At 39.5% G+C, this 23,923-nt stretch overlaps 1 long non-coding RNA gene across 5 annotated transcripts; it reads right to left on the bottom strand.

Annotated features, from left to right (window-relative positions):
• Nucleotides 1–366: 366 nt before the first annotated feature.
• On the bottom strand, nucleotides 367–23,574 carry LOC135409025 (uncharacterized). 5 transcript variants are annotated; one of them, XR_010427988.1, is made up of 7 exons: nucleotides 23,296–23,574; nucleotides 16,743–16,826; nucleotides 12,848–12,954; nucleotides 11,745–11,804; nucleotides 10,403–10,588; nucleotides 6,835–6,884; nucleotides 367–2,581 (listed from the first exon to the last, which is right to left on the bottom strand). It is a non-coding gene; the product is annotated as an uncharacterized LOC135409025 (long non-coding RNA). The 5 variants fall into 5 exon arrangements; XR_010427990.1 differs by having other exon boundaries at nucleotides 367–594; nucleotides 909–10,588; XR_010427989.1 differs by having other exon boundaries at nucleotides 367–1,108; nucleotides 1,221–10,588.
• Nucleotides 23,575–23,923: the final 349 nt, after the last annotated feature.

The raw sequence follows: 23,923 nt of genomic DNA, 5'->3' as shown, positions 1-23,923 counted from the left end.
GGAAATCAATTGGAGTTTTGCATCCCTGTGGCCTGATCCCAGCTCTCACCCCAGGAGTCCCCTTGGCTCTAGCAGGAAGGGGAGCAGCAGTTTTCCTGGTGGCACCACTGCAGGGACCAGTCACGTCAGACCCCCCTCTCTGCTGGTGACAGCTTTGCTCTTGGGGACACTGCTCTGCACCAGCCCATGAACGCCAGGAGTGCTCAGTGCAAGTGGGACCCCTCTGTGCACAGGTCCCCCCAGACAAACCTGGGGGGGCCATTCCAGCACCCCCAGACACCTCCAGCCCCAGGAACCCGGAGCAAGTGGAAACCACAGCACTGCAAATGCTGCAAGGGCCCAAAGCAAATACAAAGAGAGCTGGGGTGTGAAAAACAAAGAGTATTTATTTACAGAAGAGCAGCAAAACCAACGAACTACAGAACGTATTTACATTATAAGAATCTTTATAAAAACAACCACCTACAAAACATATTTACAATTCAACTTATCTAATAGCAAAAAGTCTATCCAACGTATTTACAGGAGGAAAATGAAACAACAACTAAAACATATGTACAAGGGTCAATTTCTTCTCCGGCATGTCCGTCAGTCCTGGAAGAAAAGCAAGTCATTCCAGTCAGGCCCTGCTGGGTGTTCCATGTGCCACCAGCCTGGGAGCTGCTGGGCAGAGTGGGCCTCTGCCACCAGGACTGAGCCTGGCTGGGGATGGGAGCCAGGCTCCAGGCGGTGGGACACGGGTCATGTGGCCCAAAGCAGGCACAGGGCAGGGCAGGGGTGGTGGCTGTGCCACCAGAATCCAGGGATGTGGCACTGTGTCCCTGAGGGAGGTCACACAGCACAGCCTTGCACCAGCCTGGCAGCAAGAGACCCACTCTCCCTGTGGGCAGGGAATGGGGCAAACATGCCTGTCCTGCTGCTGGAGGGTCTGTCCTCATCCCAAAATCATCTCCTCCTCCTCATCGTGCTGATCGACATCCATCTCCTCCAGATCCTCTTCCAAATTGATCTCCATCTCCTCCACAACATGTTCTAAGTCAACCTCCATCATCTCTTCCTTAGCCACTACCATGTCAACTTCCATCTCCTCTTCCGTGTCTCTCTCAACCTGCATCAGGCGGCACAACCTCAGAGAGGGGTCCCTGTCCCACACCATCCCCACAGTTCTCCATCTCACTCGGGCAGGCGTGGGGGCCCAGCTCCATGGAATGGCAGTGTACCTTCTTTGGGATGAGGGTGCCCATCCTGCAGGAGTGGATGCCAAGCTCCAGACAGCAGGTGGAGTTCAGGACTGGCGGGCGTAGCAGGGGCAGCTGACAAGGGCACGCTGGCACAGCCGAAGGCAGCGCTGGCAGCAGGCGAGTGGCTGTGCTGTGCTCATCGCCGGGCACTCGCAGTTCCTGCTGGAACACAGGCTCTGGCAGCTGGGATGTCACAGGAGGCCCAGGGCCACTCCAGTGTGGGTGATGGGGACCACAGAATGATGGAATCGTGGGATGTTGGGCTTGGAAGGGACCCTAAAAATCATCTCCTTCCAACCTGACCAGCCTTCCATCAGACCAGGTTGCTCCAGGCCCCGTCCAACTGAGCCTTGAATGTTGCCTGGGATGGGGCATCCACAGCCTCTCTGGACAACCTGTGCCACTGCCTCACCACCCCCCAATAAAGACTATTTTCCTAACATCCAGTCTAACCCTACCCTCTTTCAGTCTGAAGCCATACCCCTTTGTCCTGTGACTACAGATCCTGATGAAGAGTCCCCCTCTGGCTTCCTTGGAGGCTCCTTCACAGACTGGAAGGTTGCTCTGAGGCATCCATACCATCTACTCCAGGCTTGGGAAGAGCCCCAACTTTCTCAGCCTGTCTCCATGGGGGAGTTGCTCTAGTCCCCTTTGCAACTTTGTGGTCTCCTTTAGATTTGCTCCAACAGTTCCATGGACTTCTCATGTTGAGGACCCCACTGCTGGGGGCAGCACTGCAGGCGGGGTCTCCTGAGAGCGGAGCAGAGCAGCAGAGTCCCCCCCTGCCCTGCTGCCCACAGTGTTGGGGATGAGCCCTGGACACAGGGGGTTGCTGGGCCGTGAGTGCACATGGCCAGGGCATGTTGAAATGGAGGTCTGAGGCTGGTGTTCCGCTGTTGTTCTCTGTGGGGTGCACACAAGCATCACACACCCGTCTCCTCACCAGCCATTGATGATTTTCTGCGTTCATAACGCAGGTCACAAACCAACTCCAGCCCTGCTGCTTCTTTTGGAGCCTCACAGTTAGATCAGAAACACGCTGGGAAAATTCTCAAGTTCCTGATGAAGAGTCCCTCTTTGGCTTCCCTGGAGGCTCCATCACAGACTGAAAGGTTGCTCTGAAGTCTCCACACAACCTTCTCTTCTCCAGGCTGAACAACCCCAGCTTTCTCATCCTGTCTTCATAGGGGAGGTATTCTTAGTCCCCTTTGCAACTCTGTGGCCTCTTCTGGACTTGCTTCAGTAGTTCCATGGACTTCTTATTTTAGTGACCCCAGCCATTCTGAACTTGTGACATTTATGTGCTTAAAGTCTATAGCACTGTCAGTGAAGGAAGCTACCTAAAGAAGAAAAGAGCGGCATTATCAGCAAAACTTATGATACTCATTAAGTCTTTTGATTAGCATAGGTGAATTTAATTGCTCTTCAGAGCCTGGAAGATAAATCGTAAAACCTGAATACAAAATTAACAAGATCACCTCAAGAAACTGTTGGCTCCTTATTGACATCCCTGAAAATAAAATGGGGATTCATCAGTTTTGAGTAACGAATTTACCATCTGTGCTTATCCTAAACTACTTCTGATAGAATGTCTGAATTTCATAAATATTCCTGGGTAAGCAACTCTCATGTTTTCCCACATAAAAGAACAGATAAATATTCACAACTCCATTTTTCTAATACAGAAGTAAAGTAGTCAGCTAGACTAAAAGCATATTTCAGATCAGGAAACCTTGCTTAGATTCATAGAAAAGATCTTCAGTTTGCTGTATGAAATCAAAGGGGATACCATTTGCTTCTTAATCTGCTTAGATAAAGTATTATTCAGACCCTATCTCTGTTTTTTATCCATTTCTGAGGTGCACATTCTTTGTCTGACATCCTCCCTTGTATTTACAGCTCCAGTCATCTGAATGGCTGAACCCTTTAACACCTCTAAAGAGAAAGCAATAGCCAGTGCAAACACTGCAAGAGTTTAACAATGAACTTATTAAAACCTTTTCTTTTGGTATAAAACCAAGGAGGCTAGTGGAAAAAAAAAAAACAAATGTTATAATGATTCACCCTGGTTTTTAACTTTCCATGAAGGCCAGGTTGGATGGAGCTCTGAGCAACCCAGTCTAGTGAAAGGTGCCCCTATCCATTGTAGAGGAGTTGGAACTAGATAATATTTGAAGTCCCTTCCAAATGAAACCATTCTTTTCTTCTATGATTCTTTGATTCTGGAGCTTTTATACTGTCTCATCAGAAGGTCAGAGCCCCTCTTTAGTGTTCTCCAACTCTGAAAAAGGCATTTCACCTGAGAAACATCATCTCTTAAATCTGTTGGTGGCCATTTACATCCAGCTTTAAATACTAGGCTTTTTTCCATCATAAGAAGCTTTAATGAATCTGCTGGCACATAACATAACTGTTCTGCTGGTAAACCACAGTGCCCCCCAAGTTGAGATTACTCAGATGAGATAGGAAGGACATCAGTCTGTTGAAGTGAGTCCAAACGAGGTCACAAGGATGATTAGTGAGATGGAGCACCTCTGCTACGAAGAAAGACTGAGAGAATTGGGATTGTTCAGCCCGGGAAAGAGAAGGCTTTGGGGTGACCTAATTGCAGCCTTCCAGTACCTCAAGGGAGCCTACAAGAAAGACGAAGAAAGACTATTTACAAGGGCCTGCAGCGACAAGACAAGGGGGAATGGCTTCAAACTGAAAGAGAGTATGGCTAGATTAGATATTAGAAAGAAATTCTTCCCTGTGAGGGTAGTGAGGCACTGGCACACACTGGCTTCTCTTTCCCAGAGAAGCTGTGGTTGCCCCATTCCTGGAAGGGTTCAAGGCCAGGACAGATGGGGCTCTGAGCAACTTGGTCTAGTGAAAGTGTCCATGCCCATGGCAGTGGATTGGAACAAGATGGTCTTTAAGTCTCTTCCAACCCAAACCATTCTATGATAACTTCTGATGTCCTTCTTAAGGATTCATCTGTAAGCCCAAGTTTTTGCCAGAAGAGCAAGACACGTTCCCTGAACTACAGGCTGCATTGCTAAAAAAAGTGATCGAGGTATTCATTATTTCTGAAAGGAGATACAAAGGTGAAGTTTCAATTAAATATGAAGACAACATGGCAAGTTCCTTCTGCTTTGAACAATGTTGCTTGGAATGCAATTCACTGTTCTTTGACAAATGCAAAGCCCACATTTTCAACACAGCCAAAAAAAAAGCTACTCTACAGGGGTGCTGTATTGCACAAAAAGATGGTCTGGGATCTTCTCAGATGACAAAGGGAGTTGGCCAAGTATTTACAATCACAACAGAGTACCCTGGAGAAAGAAAATAAATAATTACTAACTAAAGCTTGAAACAGCAGAGGAGTGCATTATCACTGTTCAATTCCTCTCTTCCAGAGTATAACTTCTACTCCTGGCTCCATCCAGATAGAAGGAATAAGACACATATAGAACAGAGGAAGTCATCTTGTACAAATAAGCCTGTAGAAAAATAAATGGCATTGTTACGCTGTCAATACATAATGGCACTGCCGTATCAGCTGTCGACAAATCTGTTTTAGCACCAATATTCAACGAAAGCACAATGTAAACAGTAAACCCATCCAAGCAAGCCTCTAGTAGTTTTATATTTTGAAGAGAGAAATGTTCTTACTCTAAGCTAGTTAGATCTGTAAACTGAGCACAGAATTAATTTTATGCCAGCAAATTACTGGTTTTAACAGGTTATACAAGGCACAGAGCCATATAATTGCTTTCCACTTGAAATATGCTCTCATTCAAATTGAGGGAATGAAGTTAACTGAAGGTGCAGCTGGGGGCGGGGGGACCACATCTTATCTGTGCAATGACTTGTTCTTTACAGGTGGTTGGTTCAAAAATTAGCTGCTATTTTTTTCTGCAGTAATAAATTCTAATATTTGAAGAGAGCAAGAACAGATGGATTGCCAGTTCATTGCCACTTGCCACAGCACAATGAAGATTTAATCTTTATGATGAGCAATTCACTCTTTACATAACCACTATACTAGAATTCCAGTATCAAGTCTCATCATCCCATATTAAAGCAGACTGATTTCCTACACTTTATTTAATAGAGAGTTTGGTTTTATTTTTCTTGATATTATATACAAGTTGCTCTAAGACATTTTTGCCTTACTTAAACTATGTGTCACCTGTCAAATAAGTGCTAAAATACAGCAATGATGTTATAGTAATTTGAAATGCATTCTTAGGTGCAGAGATCTTAATCAAAGAAACTAAAAGCTCCTTATCTTTTTTGGTGCAATTCACTCATTTTTATTTTGCAGAAATAATTTCTGTTGGTTTAATGAGAAAGGTTTCATACTCTGACTTGAGGATCTTCTCCTGATAAAATGTCCTTGTAGATAGGTGAACACATCCATCTGTGGCTAGAGCAAATTAATATTTTATCACTCCCCATAATACCTTCCAATGTGTGACACCTTACTCTAAAATGGGCCAGAAACATGCAAAGGGGAAACTTCCACAGATAGTGGCATTCCAAACCCTGAATCTCAGTCAGCTGCCTTCTGAATTCCTAAAATCTTTGCAGTCTGACTTTCCATAATCTTTGTAGTCTGATTTTCTAAAAATCTTTGCAGCAGTACATTTTGTATATGACAATTTTTTTCTCTAAGTCAATTGAGCAAATATTTTCCACTCTAGTTAGGGCTTCATTCGGAGTATTGGTATTCCATTATCAGGCTTTTCAGACACAGCACGACAAAGGCTATGTGGATTTTCTCAGGTAAAAAATAAAAACTATATTGTTTAAAAATATACAAAGTACAGCATAAGAATCTTCTCAATGGAAAATGTGAGATGGAACAGTTTTTATTTTGTCACCTGGCTTTTCTAGAGCTTCCCCGAACTTCCCTGTGCTTGATTTCCTAGCAATAGTGTTACCAAAAGCAGCAAGTGCCCTGCAGCTCTCACCTTAGTCCCATCACCTTTTGTTTTGATGTGGAGCTCAGCCTTCTTGCATTTGCAGCATAACTCTGATTCCTAACCTTATACAGCAGTATTACTGATCTAGAGAGAACTACGTTTTTTGCCTTAACGGGTCCTGGCTTAACATGCAGGGGCGAGTGCTTGGTAAAACTGTACAGAGAAACAGGCTCCTCAAGGAGGTGGCTTAAATCACCTGGATAAAGCTCTACTTTGAAGGCACTAAAAAGACACAGGTAGAGAACTATGTGGTGGTAAAAGCAGAAACTCAAATAAATTTATTATTGAAATCTAGATAGAAAAAAAAAGCATTCTTTTTTGTTCCTTTTCTTCTTATTTGCTTGCTCAAGGTTTCCTTCAGGAATGCCGTATTTGTGTAAATAATTACAAAACCAGTAGAGGGTGCTGAAGAATATCCAGCATAGTTTTAGTTTCTGTAAGAGCAATAAAATGTAACCCTGTTTTACACTGCAAATAGCAGCTTCTCTTTAGCCTGCACATTGATTCTTACAAATTCAACTCATTGGATAAAAGCAATCAACCTATTTGCACGTCTGTGGTTTTGCTCAACTCCCAGTTTTCTCCTGCTCAACTTACAAAGCCTTTCAGATATTCACACTAACCTGAGAGTGCCTGGACCACCTCCTGGTGCACCATAAGCACGTGAAACAGGCTGGAAAGAAGCACAAAATGAAAACCTTTTACATTTCTTCAAGGTCAGACTATGTGATGAGTCATCATCTGGTACACTGTTCTCAGTCAAGGCACTGTTCAATCATCCTCTGGGCATTTAGGAGGAAGAAAGAAGCACAGATTTGTGTACTTTTACAAATGTGCTTTTGGTTCTTTTCATCCCATATCAATCCATAGATATTAGAAGAATATGAGAAAATGAAATAATTTCTTGCTTTAATAAGTTCAAAGAGAACTAAGAGGGACACATCCCATTTTCAGACTACTAGAATAAGCTATTTTTCAGTACAGTAAAAGCTTTATATATTAGGGGTTTTGTCTGAAATCACAGTTATTTTCAATGGAAAAATAAGTAATAGAAAGAATTATCATAATCTTATTAGCTAGAACCAGCAAAAATGCTGTGATATGTTGACTGTGCATAGAAAAATGGTGTTCATTTTAAAAAATAAATTTAGTCCCTTTTGATAACAGAAAATCTTTGTTCTCTGTGACTACTTCTGGTGTGGTCCCATAAATTAATAGAGGAATATGATGTCTCTGCAACTCTCCTCAGCTTGAAAAAATACAGAAAAAAAAAATTGAGGCAAATCTGCTTTTACATGCAAGAGGAACATACTTACCAAGGCGACTTTTAAGGTATGCAATGGTTTTTTTATATGCAAATTTAAAGTGTCATTCTGACTGTGCATCCTGGAATAAAGAAAGGGCTCAAAACTGTCTTTTTCAACTGATCAGATCTTTGATGAAAACCTTTGAAAAATAAGAACTTATTTGACTCCTTCTTAAAGTGCTCATTAGCCTGGTTTAGAAATACCAGCAACTAATGACGTCTGGGGAAAATATGTGCCTGTAACTCTACAAAAACATCAGCTTTTGCTGCTCAGTGACATTTTCTGCTATGAATTTTTGTTATTACTGAGTGGCATGCAATATTCAGAAGTTCATTTGATTCCCATTTCAAAGGGCTCTTTTCAGACCCAGTTGCAGAATTCTCTTTGATTTGGCAGCTCAGTAACTGTTGAACTTTGACATTTGTACAGGCACCATTTGTATGGAGGTAAAAATACCTTTTTTCCCCTTACAGAAAAGCACGAAAAAACTCCCAGTCTTAAATGTCTCTTGTATATCAAGATCAACTATGCAAAACATTAAACATCAAAATTTTAAAAACCTGTGGAAAATGAAACAGAAAAGGCATATGGCTGGAGTAGAACTAATCTCTTTTTCAAGTGTCCAGAAGAGGATCTTCTGAAGAAAATATCACCAATGACTTGAATTAACTCTGGGGTTGTAATATTCAAAAATTAGCAAATCAACCAAATACTCAAGTCTTGGTGTGTTAACACATTGAAAAAACAACAAGACTCTCTGCTTTCGTAAGGGCAGTGTATCAGATGGAGGATGACTGATACAGGACTCAAAATGTGACCTTTCAGGTTTTACTCCCTTTGAATAATTTCCTCTTGTAATCAATATATACAAGATTATGTCACAAAGTCTATGGACTATCAACAGTACAAAGGACAGAGAAGAGAGAAATCAGAAATTACAAATATGCAGCTGCAAGAGGAACCCAAAAGAGGCAAAAAGGTGAGAAAATGGTATCTGAAAAAGATGAAGGTATGTAAATACTCTTTTTGCAATTCAAACCAATAATTATATTCAATAAAAATATAAGCATTGGCATGACACTTCAGGATCTGTGTTGATCGTAATGACTGGAATGAAATCTATCACTTTGCTAAAGTTTACTCAGCATGTACCAATAACCAACTCATTGTACAGTTCATTTTTAAATGAAATCATAAGAGCTTCTGTGCTCGACAGTCAACATCACCTATTGCATCAGTGGTAACATCCACTCATTTTTCTTCGATTCAGATTTGTGCAAATATTTGAACTGCTCCATGCATTGTTTTTCTCTGGAATTCCTAAGTGTTAGTGGTGAGGAATTTTTTTAAATTGTGAATTTTCTGTCATTTTCATACCACATGAACAAATCATAGTACTGAGTCTGCTGCTACTTTCCGTGGCTATTGGCAGTACCAGCTAATCAGTAGCCTTATAATTTTTTTATACCTTGTCCCTTCGTACATAACATTGTTCTCATTTTCTTGAGGCAGAAGTTGTGAATGAGCGACAAAGCCAACAAGTGTATAGTACTGGACATACCTTGTGAGTTTTCATCAACATATTCATTTTCTCTCATATTTGAAAGTAATTTCATATTTGGGGATGTAGCTTTTAGATCTCAACGCTTCTTAATAGAAAAAATAAAGAGGATACTTATCAGCTATTGGGTACCTTTCATAAAGTGGAGATACATTTAGCAAATAATAGTCCTATGTAAACTATTTTTCAGTTTTCATATTAAAAAGAACAATAGAAGACATAAAATGATTTTGCTCTGAAATCGAGAATGAAGAAATGTGTGGGGAGACCTGACCTTTCACATTCTTTTTTCACCAACCACTAAGTGATTTAATCTATATAATCTCTTTTGTCATCAAACAGAGACTTCACATTTTTTTTCCTGGAAGATATCATGGTCAGAAGGATGAGAGGATGAGGACAGTAAACTTATGGGTGGTCAGACCAAATGATCTTAATAGACTCTTGCCACTTAACAACTAACGACACCTAATTTAAATGATTTTTTTTTTAATTAGCACATTAGCATTTGAATCAGGATCCACCCTTTACCTTCATCTTTTGAGCAACTAAATTTAAGGGACTGACATTTTGGTTAAGTTTTCTGCATGTGATATATTGTTTTTCAAACAAACAGAAAACAAAGTTGCTTCCCCAAAATTTTTTAAATATGTGCAACAACTCAACAAAAAACTTTATTCTCTAGCAGATGTAAGATATAATCTAAGGTATCTGAGGTATGAAAAATTATGCAAAGTAAGAAAAAGTAATTATGGTTCCCAATTTGCTAATCAAAAGTAAAATGCTCAGAGTGCATATATTTAACCATGCAGCTGTCTGTAAAGCACCTGCCTCAGGTACAGCAATTCACCAACTTTGAATCTTCAAAATCCAGAAAAACAAAACTTTAAAAACAAATCATTATATCATTCTAAAAATACTATGTTTTTAAGAAGTATTTTGGCACCAGTCTTCTTTCACTGTGTTTTTTGAGCACTTATTTGAAGCAGGGCAAGACTTTTACTTTATCATTCATTTGAGAAGCTGGATATTTAAAAAATCATGAAGCAATGATGCATCTGTCTGAGCTCTGGATACTGACATGTAAAGCTCCACATCTGAGATAGCTATTCTGCATTTTGCTAGAAGTTCTTTATGCAGTCAACAGAAAGAAATCGGCATTGTGAGTGTGCCAGACACTCAAACTACCCTCACTCAACTCACAAAGCACATATTTTCTGCTCGATGCTGTCAAAGGGAAAATAATGGCAGCTCAAATGTAAGTATTTTAAAATAAATTAGATGAATCTCAGTTCATGCACCCACAATAGTGTTATCACTCACCTTTCAGTACTGTAAGAACTGTAAACCCTAGAGAAGGAGTCTAAGTTTCTTACTCTCTACATGGTTTTATTCTGCTCGGTTCTGTACCATTTCCATAAGCACAATATGCTTTTTTTTACAGTAAGTAGGAATATTTTTTCCCCATCATCTTTCTTCACATCAGTCCACTGCATTTTTTTTTGAGGTCTGTTAAAAACAGAAATTCAAGACAGAGTCACTCTGTCTCAAGTTAAAACTGAAACAGAGATTCATAGAAACAACTAGTAAAAGATACACAATATTTGACAAACAGAAGAAATTAGACATTCATGCATTGTTGCAGAGCTGTAATGTAATGGGATTATTATGGAGCCATAGGAGAACTGTTCACAGGAATGGAGCACTGCAGTGGATGGGCACAGACTTTCCAGGAAAGATGAAAGAGGGAGATAATGTGCTCTGTGCAGATGACTCTCCACCATAGTCATCTATAGTCAAGAGGGAAAAAGTTGGCTGAAAGGATAGGCTGAGGGTGTAAGGACGTCCAAAAAGAATGGACATGCCGGTGGATTGCTCCTACAGGAAACTCAGTCAGGAAGAGAAAGGGAAAAAATAAGCTTCTTTAAGGCACAGTTACAGACCTTGGTTCTCATGGAGGAATTTAACACCTCAGCATCATCTGGAAAGGCAATGAAGCATAATACCAATAATCCAAATTTCTAGGGTGTGTTGGGGACAATTTTTTGCTGCAGCTACTAGAGAGGCTGCTCTGCAGGATCTGCTACTTATAAATAAGCAAGCAGTCAATGGTAGTCAATGTCAGGCTTGCCTGTAATGAGATAGTAAAGTTTAAAAACATAAAAGTAAGATAAGTAGCAAAATAAAGAGTCGGTTTTTACAGATGTCAGACTTTGGCTTGTTCAGTTGTCTGCTTCAGAGGGATGTATTGTAGGGCAAGTGGGCCAGCAATAAAGTTTAAAAGCACATGAATAGTCCCTCTGATGTGCAAAAGAGTAAGCAGACATGGCTTGGCTAAATGAGAAACTCCTATCCAAGCTCAAATGTAAACAAAAACAAAAAAACAAAACAAAACCCCCCAACCAAAACAAACAAAAAACCCAACAAAACAAAAAAATGGTCTCCAGATAGTGGAAATGGGAACAGGCTCCTTGGGAGGACCACAGAAGCATCACCCAGGCACGACACAACAAATGGAACACAGCCAGTCAAATGGAAGCTCAAGTTAAAACTAGTGAGGGGCATGAAAGAGAATAAGAGTTTCTATAAAGAAATCAGCACAAAAATTAAGATGATGGGTATTTGCTGCTGAATGAAGCAGGTATGGAAAAGGCTGGAAAAGTACCTCAGTCATTTCTAACAGGGTTTGTTCTCAGGTCTCCCAGGTCCCTGGTGATGGCAAAACCTATGGAAGAGAAGTATTACCCATTGGAGAAAAGAATCAAGGACTCCTTAAGTAAAATTATCATACACAAGTCTGGAGATCCAGAGAGAATATATCTGGAAGTGCTGAGCTGCCATCAACTTTGAGACAATTGTGTAATCTCTGATAAATTGTGATGACTGTGGGCGGTTCACAATGACCAGAAATAGACAAAGGCTACACTCTAAGTTAAGAAGGATTATCAAGTCTAGTTTCCCAGTCCTGGGAAGACTATGGAGCAGATCACCATGAGCAAGAGAGGATTTCTGAATCCTCTTTCCTAAAGAACGTGATCATTTCTAAGGGCAACCAGAATTTTGAGATTCATTCTCAACACAACCCTAGACTTGCAAGTTAACTAAACCACTCCTCAGTTGTTCAGTTGCTTTTTCTGCATGAGTATCCAATTACCCAGCACCCACTGGTGTTTTAAACTAACCTGACTAGCACTGATAATATGATCCAGCTCTTCAAGAAAGGATCTCAAAACACTCTCTACAGTGTCATTATCTGAAGGTATATGTCCTTCAGATACCTTTTGTCTATCACATTAAATAATGACCTTTATAGAGGAAGGAGCTCTGTAATTTGTGAACTTCAGTTGGTTTAGCACATCTCTTGCCGAAATGTCATATTTAAATTAGTATGCACACTGCAAGAGCAGCCTCAAATCATTTAAAAATTAATATTCAAAATAATTTCAAAGCTGATAGGAGCCGATACCCTCGGTTTATTATTCTCTACTCCAGCAGAATGTACGTTGGCATTATAAAAACAGACCATTTTGAACTTGTGTGGGTCATTTCAGATCCAGGAGCTTTCCTAGGCACCCAACATTTTTACACTGGCTAGTTATTCAAGATCTGTCACTTGACTCTGAAGCACTGCAGTCATCCACAAGTTTTTCCCCTTAGGCACTTGAGAAGGGTGGGTAGTCCTCGGAAATATCTGGTTCATGTCTGCTTTCACCATGAACAGGTTTCACATGTGTTTTGTCTTTTCTGACAAGACTTATGTTTATGTACCTGTGAGATGCAGTTCCACATCAGCTCCTCCTCTCCAAAAGAAAAGATTCTGCTTTTTCAGAACCAGCTGTTCATAGGCAGATGGTTTGAATCTTGATTGGTCCTGCCTAGAAAGAAACAGTACTGTAATCTCAATTTATTCCCTTCTTCCCAGGAGGACTGTACTATCCAAGACCTGCTATTACTTTTTCCTTCATGGTGAAGAAATTGCTAATGACACCAATTACGTGACACAAATGTCGCCTCTACATTTTTCTTCCATTCCCGGTCAGCAAAATTGCAACTCAAAAACAAAGATATAGCAACTTGAAAAGAATTTAGGGAGGCTGTTGTTTGGTTATTTTTCTCCCCCAAATGGAAATGCTGCATAAAATTCAAGTCCAGATAATCAGACAGTGCCCAGCTCAGTGAATGAGCTGAGAAAGGGCATTCATGAGTGCTATGCTGTATTTTTCTGGTGGGAGTCTGCTCAGACAGTGCTGTGAAATGAAATTGCATTTTACCCACTGCATTCAGTACTTACAATTGCTAGACACAACAAAGGAAATTAGAAAGAGTGGCAGCTGTCAATTGATTCTGATTTATTTTCAATTATTTTAATTTTCATACATAATTAGTTTTATAATTCCCTTAATATGCATGAAAATTACATTTCTCTTTTCAACCATCCTTAAATAAAAGCTGAACCTTTTTTCTACTGAAAGCTACACTCCCTTATTTCTAGTAGATGAGAAGCAAATTTGGCTTTCATGACACACTCCTCCACTTTCCTTGGCAATAAATGTGCTTGTTTAGTCACACAACCAAGAACCTGTATTTCATTTTTATAACATAGGTAGACAACTGTCCTAAATTTCTTGCTTTCCTAGTATGACTTTACCTTGTGCATATGAATTATTAGTCTTTGCAAACATATTTCATCTCCTAGCATTCTCCTCCCAAGTTTGAATGCTATTTGATCATCCTCTTTAGTCTAGCGTCAGCTGAAATTTGTTGAGAAAAGATTAGTCAGTCGTTAAGAACCAACTGCAGAATAAACTATGAGTTATTTTGTACTGGGCCTTGTATATGTGTTGTTTACAGGGTGAAAAATTACCAATATAGCAAAATACAGATTATAATTAAATACATATAAACATATGCAGCAAGTCCAGAGGAGGGCCACCAAATTGATTAGAGGGATGAAGCACCTCTCCTGTGAGGAAAGGCTGAGAGAACTGGGATTTTCTGCCTGGAGAGAAGAAGGCTTCAGGGTAACCTAATTGTGGCCTTCCAGTACCTGGAGGGAGACCACAGGAAAGATGGAGAGGGACTATTTACATGTAGGAAAAGGAGAAGGGGAAATGGCTTCAAATTGAGAGAGAGTAGGTTTAGAAATTCTGAATAAATTCTTTACTGTGAGGGTGGTGAGACGCTAGAACAGGTTGCCCAGTGAAATTGTGGATGCTCCATCCCAGGAAGTTTTCAAGGCCAGGTTGGATGTAGTTCTGAGCAACTTGTTTTAGTGAAAGGTGTCCTTGTCCATGGTAGGTGGAATGGAATGAGATGATGTTTCAGGTCCCTTCCAACTGAAACCATTCTATTGTGAAATAACAATGTGAGTTTAAAATTTGATTTAAGCTAATGCCCTTTATTCATAATATTCTTTATGATACAGTGACAAGAAAGCACAAGAACTGGTAGGATGGTCAGATACACTCAGCAGCTATGCGTGGATACTCATCACATCATTTATTTATTGCCAGAAAGGGGTTTTCCCCTTTCCACTCATCCCAGGTTTTCAGTGCTGAATAAAAAGTTGTCCAACTATACCCTGTAATTTGACTTCAGTTGATGATTCATTTCACTGTTTCTCAAGGGGGAGATGACCTCCTGCTGAGAAAACAGGCAGACTAAACACATACATCACCACTGGTTCTGAGTACCTGACATCTGCTTGTTAGGGATATGCACAATTTACTGGTCAGTGGTACTGGGGCCTGTTCCTTCACGCTCTATTTATTCACATTAAGAGGATCTCTTTGAGCCTTATCTAGGCTAAGCAGTCCCAGATCTCTCAGCCTTCCCCCATATGAAAGATTCTTCAGTCCCTTAATCTTGTTTAACAGCCCCTTTATGGACTGTCTCCAGCACATCCATCCCTTCCTTGCAGTGAAGAGCTCAGAAGTGAACACAGTACTTCAGGTGGGAAGTACTATAAGCTTAAAGAACAAGTCTTCACGTTCTTTAATGTTGAAAAGTTGGACATTTCTACCCAGTGAAGGATATCCTGCACCTCACATATTGCAATACTTACTTCCAGTATCACTGCAGAACCAGAATTTCGAAACTTAACGTTCTTATACAAAAAATAATTTCACAAAAACATACTGATTGAGACTTAGAGCAATCAAAGGGAACACTGCCACTGACTTAGCTGGGAATGGGATACAGCTAACTGGGCAAATCAGAAGAGTAGAAAGAAAGGAGGAGAAGCAATCTGATTTATCACAACTTTATCATCAGTAGGTAGTTACAAGAAATCACACAGGTAAAAATTGGGAAGATCATTTCTAGTTCAGAGCTCGCCAGAAGGTTCTTCCCAACTATGCTGTCACTACCAGCTGTCCTCTCCACTGCTACAAACTATCTAGGAGCCTGTGGCCATATAATGAACCAAACGGATTCCACTGATTCAAGTATTGCCAGGTAGCAATAGCTGTGGTAGCCATAATGCTTATTTAAATAGTAACATTGAATCAGGCTGAGTTTTAACTAATTTTACATCTGAGGATGGAAGAGAGATGCACCAGAGCATATCTGATTCCCCAAAGTCGAACGGTGAGGCTAAAGAGGCAAAGCACAGCAGGACTGAAGCTGCTGCTGTCAGAACTTGTTTACACTGTCTGATCACAGTGTTCAGTTCACGATGCAAATCCATATAAGTAAATTAGAGCGGGTTTAGTTCACCCAAGCACATCTGTCATACCATCACATTTATGCTGCTCTTACGGTCCCTTTACGCAAGTCCGAAATTTTTGGATGATTCTGTAAGTAATTCCTTAAAATATGAGACGGCCATTTTATTTGCTGGGTAGTTTTAAACACAATTACAATCGGCACGATTAGGGATTACAGTTGTCTAGAGTTAGCCAAAAGCTCAGCCATATCCACAGAGCAAAAAGCAGATCTAACAACTCCTTAACACCCTCCTCCCTTAGCTGTCTACATCACTATATCAAAATATGGCAGAACAAAAATTAAGACAAATTAAACACTCCACCATCCCCCTTTAATCCACTAATGTGTAAGCAATCCCTATCTTTAGATTGAGGAATTTTAGAATCCTTTTATACCTCTTTAAAAGCAATCTTTCTGCTTGTGTACCTTCATGCACTGAAGAGGATGGTATTGAAAACCTCTCTTCCCTTGTCATTTATTCCAATCACATAAAGAATGGTGATGAAATTTCAAATTCACTTCAGTGTTGTGTGCTTGAATATTCCCAGGAGACCTGATGTCTGAGCAGTTTTAAACATCATTTTTCTACAGGTGTTTTTCTGGGGAAGGAGTCCTATGAATTTAAAACAACTGTGCCCCCCACAAGCCCCCAGCAGCCACTCAGGTGTGCAGTAGCTTTAAAGCAGCAACAGAAATAGAAGGACATTAAGCAGGCAGCTATTGGCCATTTGATGGTCACTAAGGTTTTGTCCATCCTTTACTTATAAAAATTACACATCTTTCTATGGGGGTTTCATAATTAGAAACTTTGAAGACCTTGTATAAGTCATTGCTATTTCTGTAGTTCAGGTGTCATAAAAATATACTTTCCTTTACATTCAATTAATACCTTTTGCACTATTCAACAATCCCAGAAAGTAACAGATTTCCATGTTAAAGAAACTGGTAAACTCACCACTCCAGTGGCTTGTAGCCTCAAGAGACCCATGTCCATGGTGAACTCCATTTTCATGCCCCATATTTAACACTTCACATGGTCCTGGAAAAACAGAAGCAAAAGAATGCATAGAGAGTATTCAGCTGCCTCAGTAGTTCTGGCAACAACAGAGAGACTACATTCTTGTTTTTAATCCCTAAAGCAAGTACATGGCTCCTATGAAACTATGAACACATAACTGAACTCCTGGTTTTGTATCTCTGTGTTGTGCAAAACGTAGGACAAGATCACAGGTATCATGCTTCACACCCAGTGACAACTCTGTTTCATCAAAGCTCTGGAAGAAAATTAAAGAATAAAACACTTCTGGTAAGATTTGTGAGCAACAGGAAATGGCTGCTTTGTTGGTAATGAACAGAAAAAAAATTGTTTCTTTTCATAGGGAAGCTATTTGAAATAAAGTCTGCCTAAGCACAGCTAAGTTATGCTATGACAGAAACAGAAAAAGAGGGAAAATATTTAAGAATGAGGACAGTCTTCCAGAAAACACCATCTCTGGAGGTCTGAATGAACATGTAATTCAATGAATTTTCAGTGAGATGCTGTAGTGAAAAGAAGATGGGAGTGCTTAGATGCACGTGCAAGAATAGCAAGAAAAATAAGGTGATTTAATCTCCCAGGCAGGGCATAATGAAGTTTATGCTCCCAAGAATCAAAACAGACACAACAACACAGAAACACCTCTGCAGAGAAAAAATGTGCTTCAGACAAGAGACTCCAGTTCAGGAGAGAACAGAAATGGATGGCTAGAAGTGACAATTAGGCAATTTAAAATTAAGAATTAATAATGTTGAGTATTTGATGGGGCAAATAAGCATGAAGTGGTGATCCTGCTGCTATGGATACTTTCAGGTTGATTCTGATACACTTTTATGAACTTCTCATAGCAAATTTCTCAGAACTCTCACAAGCAAAAAATAATTGTTCCATGCGCTTATGTCAGCATTCTTTTATAGTCAAGATATACAAAACAATACAACAACCTTTATCCAGGCTGTAGAACAAACAGATGGTCCTGGGCTGTCTGATTAAATCCTGATCTATCAAGCAGAGATAGTGGCTGGTATTCATGAAGCACTTTGCACCTTGGCTGTTTTAAGCCTGGGAAAATACATCACCAAGTTAGTCATTAATTGTACATTGTGTTGGCTACAGAGGAAAATATTAAAACAATACATTGTGGGTTTTCACCCAGAAGAATTACATGTGACACGGAATCCCTATGCTGTATATACCTCTCCTTATAAAAATGAATTTTAGCCTTGATTCCACTTGTTTATTCCAAAGATTCAGTAATCATGCATTTTGATTGCTATAATTTACATACACTTAAGCAGTAGCTAACTCTCCAGGAGCAAAATTGCACCAACTCATCTTGAAGAAAATTTTTTTTTCTAAATCACAGGTGTACTGGCATACAGAGTAATACCACAAACATAACACAGAAAAGTACTCACTCCTCATCCACATTATGCAGCACAATACGAAATTTATTTCTTTTTTACCCCCAAATAAAACATAAAAACACTGTAAAAACAAATCAGAATTTACCAGGTTTATCCTTTATTCTCTTCCATTTCTTAAAAGCATCTTTCTTCTGTTTATTCTACTACTTTTGGATACTTTCAGTTTTGCCATTTAGTAAACCAGCCTAATGTCACCAATCCTGTAGCTGCTCTGTCAGTGGCATCAAATGGTAAAGCACCTTCACAAAAAGCTGCACTAAGATATTAGACAGGGTCAATACTTAATGAGGATGAAATGAGTAAATTTTAGTATCTAATAATTCTATTATTCACTGTAGGAAAATCAGGGACATGAGAGAACACAAAATGAAGGAGAATTTCAGCAGAATTGTTGCCTTTGTCTATTTTACAGGGATGGACAGATGAGAATACACTTAGGATATAAGAAAAGAACAGCAAAGAAAACTAGATCTAAAATTAGGTGCTGAAAAACACCCTGTTACAGACAGAAGTAATATAAGCCATAAAAGAGCCCTACAATATTTAAAAAGGAAAGAGCACTATCAGAGAAGACCAAGGTGACTAACATAATATAAAGGAGACAGAAACCTGTGACAGGCATTTTAGGAAGATGATTAAGCCAGTAAATTTAAAAATTTTAGAATAATTGAAAAAAGACATCTGAGAACCCAATAAAGGCATATCCTGGCTGACCACTACTGTAAAGGATGGTAGAAAGTTAAAGAAATTTATGTTACACTTGAAATGAACAAGCTAATGAGATCAATAAGGCTTGTAATAATATTTGTAAAAAAAAAGGGAGAGTTTTTTAGTAAAAATTTCAAAACGCAAGTAAAACTTCTCTCCACTTCTCAACCTGAGTGGTGAACCAACAAATATCCACTTGATCTGTGTAGATGCAGGTCACTTGGACAGCAGGCCTGTTGAACAGTACTGAGGTACAGTTCAGGACTAACGAAAAGGCAACTGGACAAGGGGTATCAACTGCAAGACAGGAGATGAACCACAAAGAAATGTGGAGTACCAAGGTGAGGAAATCTGAAGTGCCTATGTGATACATTCATTCCTTCAGAATTTCATGACCTTAGGGAAGAGAATACTTTTCAACTACTATCCAAATAACAAATACCATATCCATAGCAAAAGAAATAACTGGATTATCACAGTAATGAGCTTCCATAGACTAAAATGTTTGTAAAGTTAGGGTGTGCTATTAACTACTGACCATGTAAAGGGGCTTTTTGAAGGAGATCAGGCACTGCAATTCAACAAAATTTCAAAGGATCTAGAAAGAAGTCAGCTTGGGAAAAAAGAGTGGACATTTTAAGATTGTTTGTGGCTGCAAGACCTGGAACTTCATAATGGAAACACCCTCCCTAAATTCCAAGCAGAGACTAGCCAAGGAGGGATCAAATGCCTTTTGTACAGAAAGCCTGAGGAAAGATTCCAGAAGACATCAGGGTGATGTGAGAAACAGGACATCTCTCTAAAATGACCTCAGCCACCCAAGTCATGCAGCTCCCTATCCAACAAGGACCTGTGAATGGAACTCTTCCAAGCAGAAGCCAGTCAAGAGGGGATTATGGCTACAGTGGGAATTCTCCCATCTTACATAACTGTTGCACTTCACATGAATCAGTCTTTGCCTTTACAATAACACCCTAGTGAACTAAACTTGCCCTAAAGCTGTTATTGAAAAGAACTATTTTTAGGGTTCAGATCACACTAAAAGTCATGTAGGATTTCTTTGGAGAGGATTTTTACCTTATATTTAATTATTACTACCCCTGATGCACAAATGCATTAGACAAAATAAAAATAAAAATCTGAAAGACAGGTCAAGGCATAGAATTCCTGCACCTGAAAGCTGAATTCAGGAAGATGCTCAATCTTTTAATTCTTGGTTAGTCTCTTCACTAAACTGAGCATACATATTTCTCAGCTGTGCTTGATTTTGTTTGAATATTTGTGAGTCTTGTGGACATCACACTGTCAGCTTCTCAACATCAACAACATCAGAAAAAAGACACAACATAGAAACTGATTGAGGAGTTTCTTATAAAAAAACGTGCTTTCAACACAGTTTTTTATCTTGTGCCCTAATTTTCAGGAAGAAAATTCCTAATTTTGGAAGAACAGTCTTCATTGTCTTAAAGTGAAATTGTTACCAAAAGTCTGCAAGTGAACTGAGAAACTCTAAAGAGAAGAAACGCACAAGTCCTTCAAAGTTCATAGGAAAACAGAACAACTCTTTTGTTTTATTTACTTTGCCTTTTTGCTGAAAGGAGGGAGAATACTTTAAAAAAAAAAAAAAGAGGTTACCTCATCTTCATTAGTCTACTAACAGTTCTATGTTAATATAACACAAAAATATTTGCAATTTATGCATTCATGAAAATGGTAATTACTGCTTTTTTGAGCATAAATTTATTTAAAGTGTTCTGTTTCCTAACCTAGAAAGTCAGGTTCCTAGACCATCACTTCCAAGAACAATGCTATTGAAGCAACCAAACACTTCTTATTTTTTGACCTGCTTTTTCAATTTTACCCACATCTACAGAATCCAGCACTCAAAATGCAACTAAGCAAAGAAGAAAAATCAGAAATGAAAATATATTCTGGAAGATATAACACAAACCTTTAAATATTTGCATAAGGAATTATGTATACAAGCTGTCCCTGGAGGGTATAGGCTGTGAATTCAGAAATCACTTTCAATGTCTTCTACATTCTGTAGGCTATTAGAATTCACATAAACCAGCAGCTTTGCTAGGCTTGAAAACTTCACATTAATGTTGCTTCATTTTTTATGTGTTGTGTGAACAGCAGCAGAGAAAACAGTATTGAATAAACATTAAACAACTGGGAAAGATCATTTATAAGACTGTGTGTTTTCAAACAAGGCTTTACTATTTCTCTTTTGAATATGTCATGTTCTTACTTCAGGTTTAAGAGCTAACAACAGGCTTAATCAAAACCTTCAATAATTTAACATTATTAGTGAGAACAAGCTATAAGAAAAATGAATTAAATATAAAATTAGATTATGCAAAGAATAAAAATAAACCAAAATTGCAATTCATTTCTCTTTCAGGTGTTCTTAGAACGATCTAAAAATGCTCCACTGTCACCACTCAGCATTTATGGAGTTGGTATGTTTAAAGTGATTATGAAAAATTTTCAACTTCTCAGCAACCTTGTTTCCTAGGAACTAAAACCACTTCTTTTTACCTTTGACTAGTTTGACTATTCAACAACCATAGGTAATAACATTCATTATTAAAAATAAAAATAATCAAGATCAAACTTCACAAAGAATCTGTAAGATCTAACATCAATTGTGGCAAGAGTTTATCTGAATAGACACTGATCAGACTGTCATTTTCCACAAGCATGAGCTGTAACAGAATCCAAATATATAAAATTCACACTGAAAAACTATTTGGAAAGTCCACGATAAAACTGAAATCCATGAATTTCATTCAAATAAATTGTTTATGATTTTCCTCCCCCCTGAATGTACATCAGTTTTAGACATAAACTTATTTCTGATGGATATTTTGACATTCATAACATCACTAAAGAGCCAAACTGAACACATGCACAAGTGGTCTTATTCTTTCATGTATTAAATCAGATTGGCAATACACGTATTAAGCTGAAAATCTGAGTATCAAGTTTAGCTCCCTCTCCTCTTTTCCTTAAAGACAAAAAAGAAATTGCTTGATACCTTTAAATGTATGGATGGGAAACATGCATAGAGCAAATTCTAAGGTTTAGAGGATCCAGAAAGTTTAGAATAAAAAGATCTGGGCAGCCATGGAAGACAAAGGAAAAATAAAAAAAAAAAATTGAAAAAAGTGAAAAAAGTATACAACATCCTAAAGGGCAAAATGTATCTAAAGCTAACAAACAGTTTTAGGGCAAAATTCCACTTCTCAGTAAAGGAAATGTAATGTTCACTCACATTTGAACTCTCTCATATGAGGGTGGAGGCCCATCACTCTTTGTTCTGACCCCCTACACCAAGTCTTTTGAAAGCAGACCTGGTTTACAGTCCAGTATGCTGATCAAGAGGTGGTTCCTCCAAGTGGGCTTGTATCTGTAGGTCAACCTCTGCAAAAATCTGCACTCCTACCATCAGCCCCTCTCTTCTCATCAACTGACTTCATTCCTCCTTCCCTGTTTTATCCCTATTTTTGGACCTTCCTTTTTGGCTTCCTGTACCACCATGTCTCATGTAACAAATAAACCACCTGCCAGTTTTTCCAATTTTTCTATATATGTACCTAAATCTAGCGTTTCTTATGTCATTACCTGTCAATCACAGGTAATGTGATGCTACTGATACAGAGTAAATATAGGTATAATTACTTGCCCGGCACAGCAAGGGGCCAGCTGCTCCCCAAGCAATGGAAAAGCTGGAGCCAAGGGGGATGCCTGGGCTGCCAGAGCATGGGCCTTTCTGCCTAAGGCACATCCTAAATGGCAGGGAGAGGCAAGGGCAGATTGGGTGAAGGGGACCCAGCCTCGAGTCCAGATCGCCAAGAGAGTCTGTGATGAGGCAGGTTTGACACCAGATTGGGAAGTCAGGATCAGATCAGGGTTCAGACATTCTGGTGACTGCCAGGCAGGTCAACAGAACCAGGGCAGAGCCAATGTCAAGCTGGGAAGAGACTCCACAGTTCAGGACAACAAAGTTCCCAGCCAGGCTGCAGGCACCACTGTCATGGGGCTGCAGACAGACCAACCTCCAGTGTCAGCGGGCCAGTGGCCCCAGGGTGAGCTGATGTGGGGCTTCAGGGCCCACAGGAGAGAGCTCAGGGTAAGGAATCCCCTTTAGGACCCTCAGGGCTCTCACAGTTACCCAGGCATTGTTTGCCTTTGCAGATCCCACTCCCCAGATGGTCCCAAAACCATCTGGGTTGCAGTGGATCTGTTATTCTTTGCCTCACGTGCTCCCCAGGACAAATCATCCTGTTTAGCCTTGGTATGCATACTTAGGCCCAATTCAGTTTTCTTACCTTATACACAGAGCACCTGTAGACCTCAGCAACGTGGTTTTCACATGCTGTTGTACTCACAGACCATCCTGCTTTCTGTGGTAGCTGCTTGATTAGGGATCATTGACCTTGGAACACTCCTTGGGCAGCATCCTGGTTCCTTTCAAGGATCTTAGCTGATGCCTAGTACTCCATAAGGACCTTCTTGCTCACAAAGTCAAAACAGCTTTCAGAAGGTGACCCGCTGGTTATCTGCCACTTAAAAGTCATAACTTATTTTTGCTTGAATTTTTTCCTTTAATATCTGTATGTGAAAATCACAAAAACAACATTAAGTATTTAAGAACTGAAATACAAGCACTCCAAAAACTCGTGTTAACTCAAATTTTACTTCGGTAAAATGCAAATCACTCTAAAACAAGTACAAAGCATATTAAAAGTCAAAATGCAACATTTGCAACAGATGGAAAATGATCTTTATATATTTTCTCTAAGTAACAGTTCTCTTGCCTTTTTTCAGCCTAATGCAGCCTTCAGAACACTGCAGGGCTTTAAAATCTATTACTATTTCCAGATTTTTCCTCGAGAAAATGAACAGTCTTTCATTAACTGAAAAGACTAAACTACACATCGAGTCAATGATTAATTA

This window comes from Pseudopipra pipra, chromosome 2 (assembly GCF_036250125.1).
Source record: "Pseudopipra pipra isolate bDixPip1 chromosome 2, bDixPip1.hap1, whole genome shotgun sequence".
In the NCBI taxonomy this organism is placed as follows: domain Eukaryota; kingdom Metazoa; phylum Chordata; class Aves; order Passeriformes; family Pipridae; genus Pseudopipra; species Pseudopipra pipra.
This window is presented reverse-complemented; position numbering and strand designations above follow the sequence as displayed.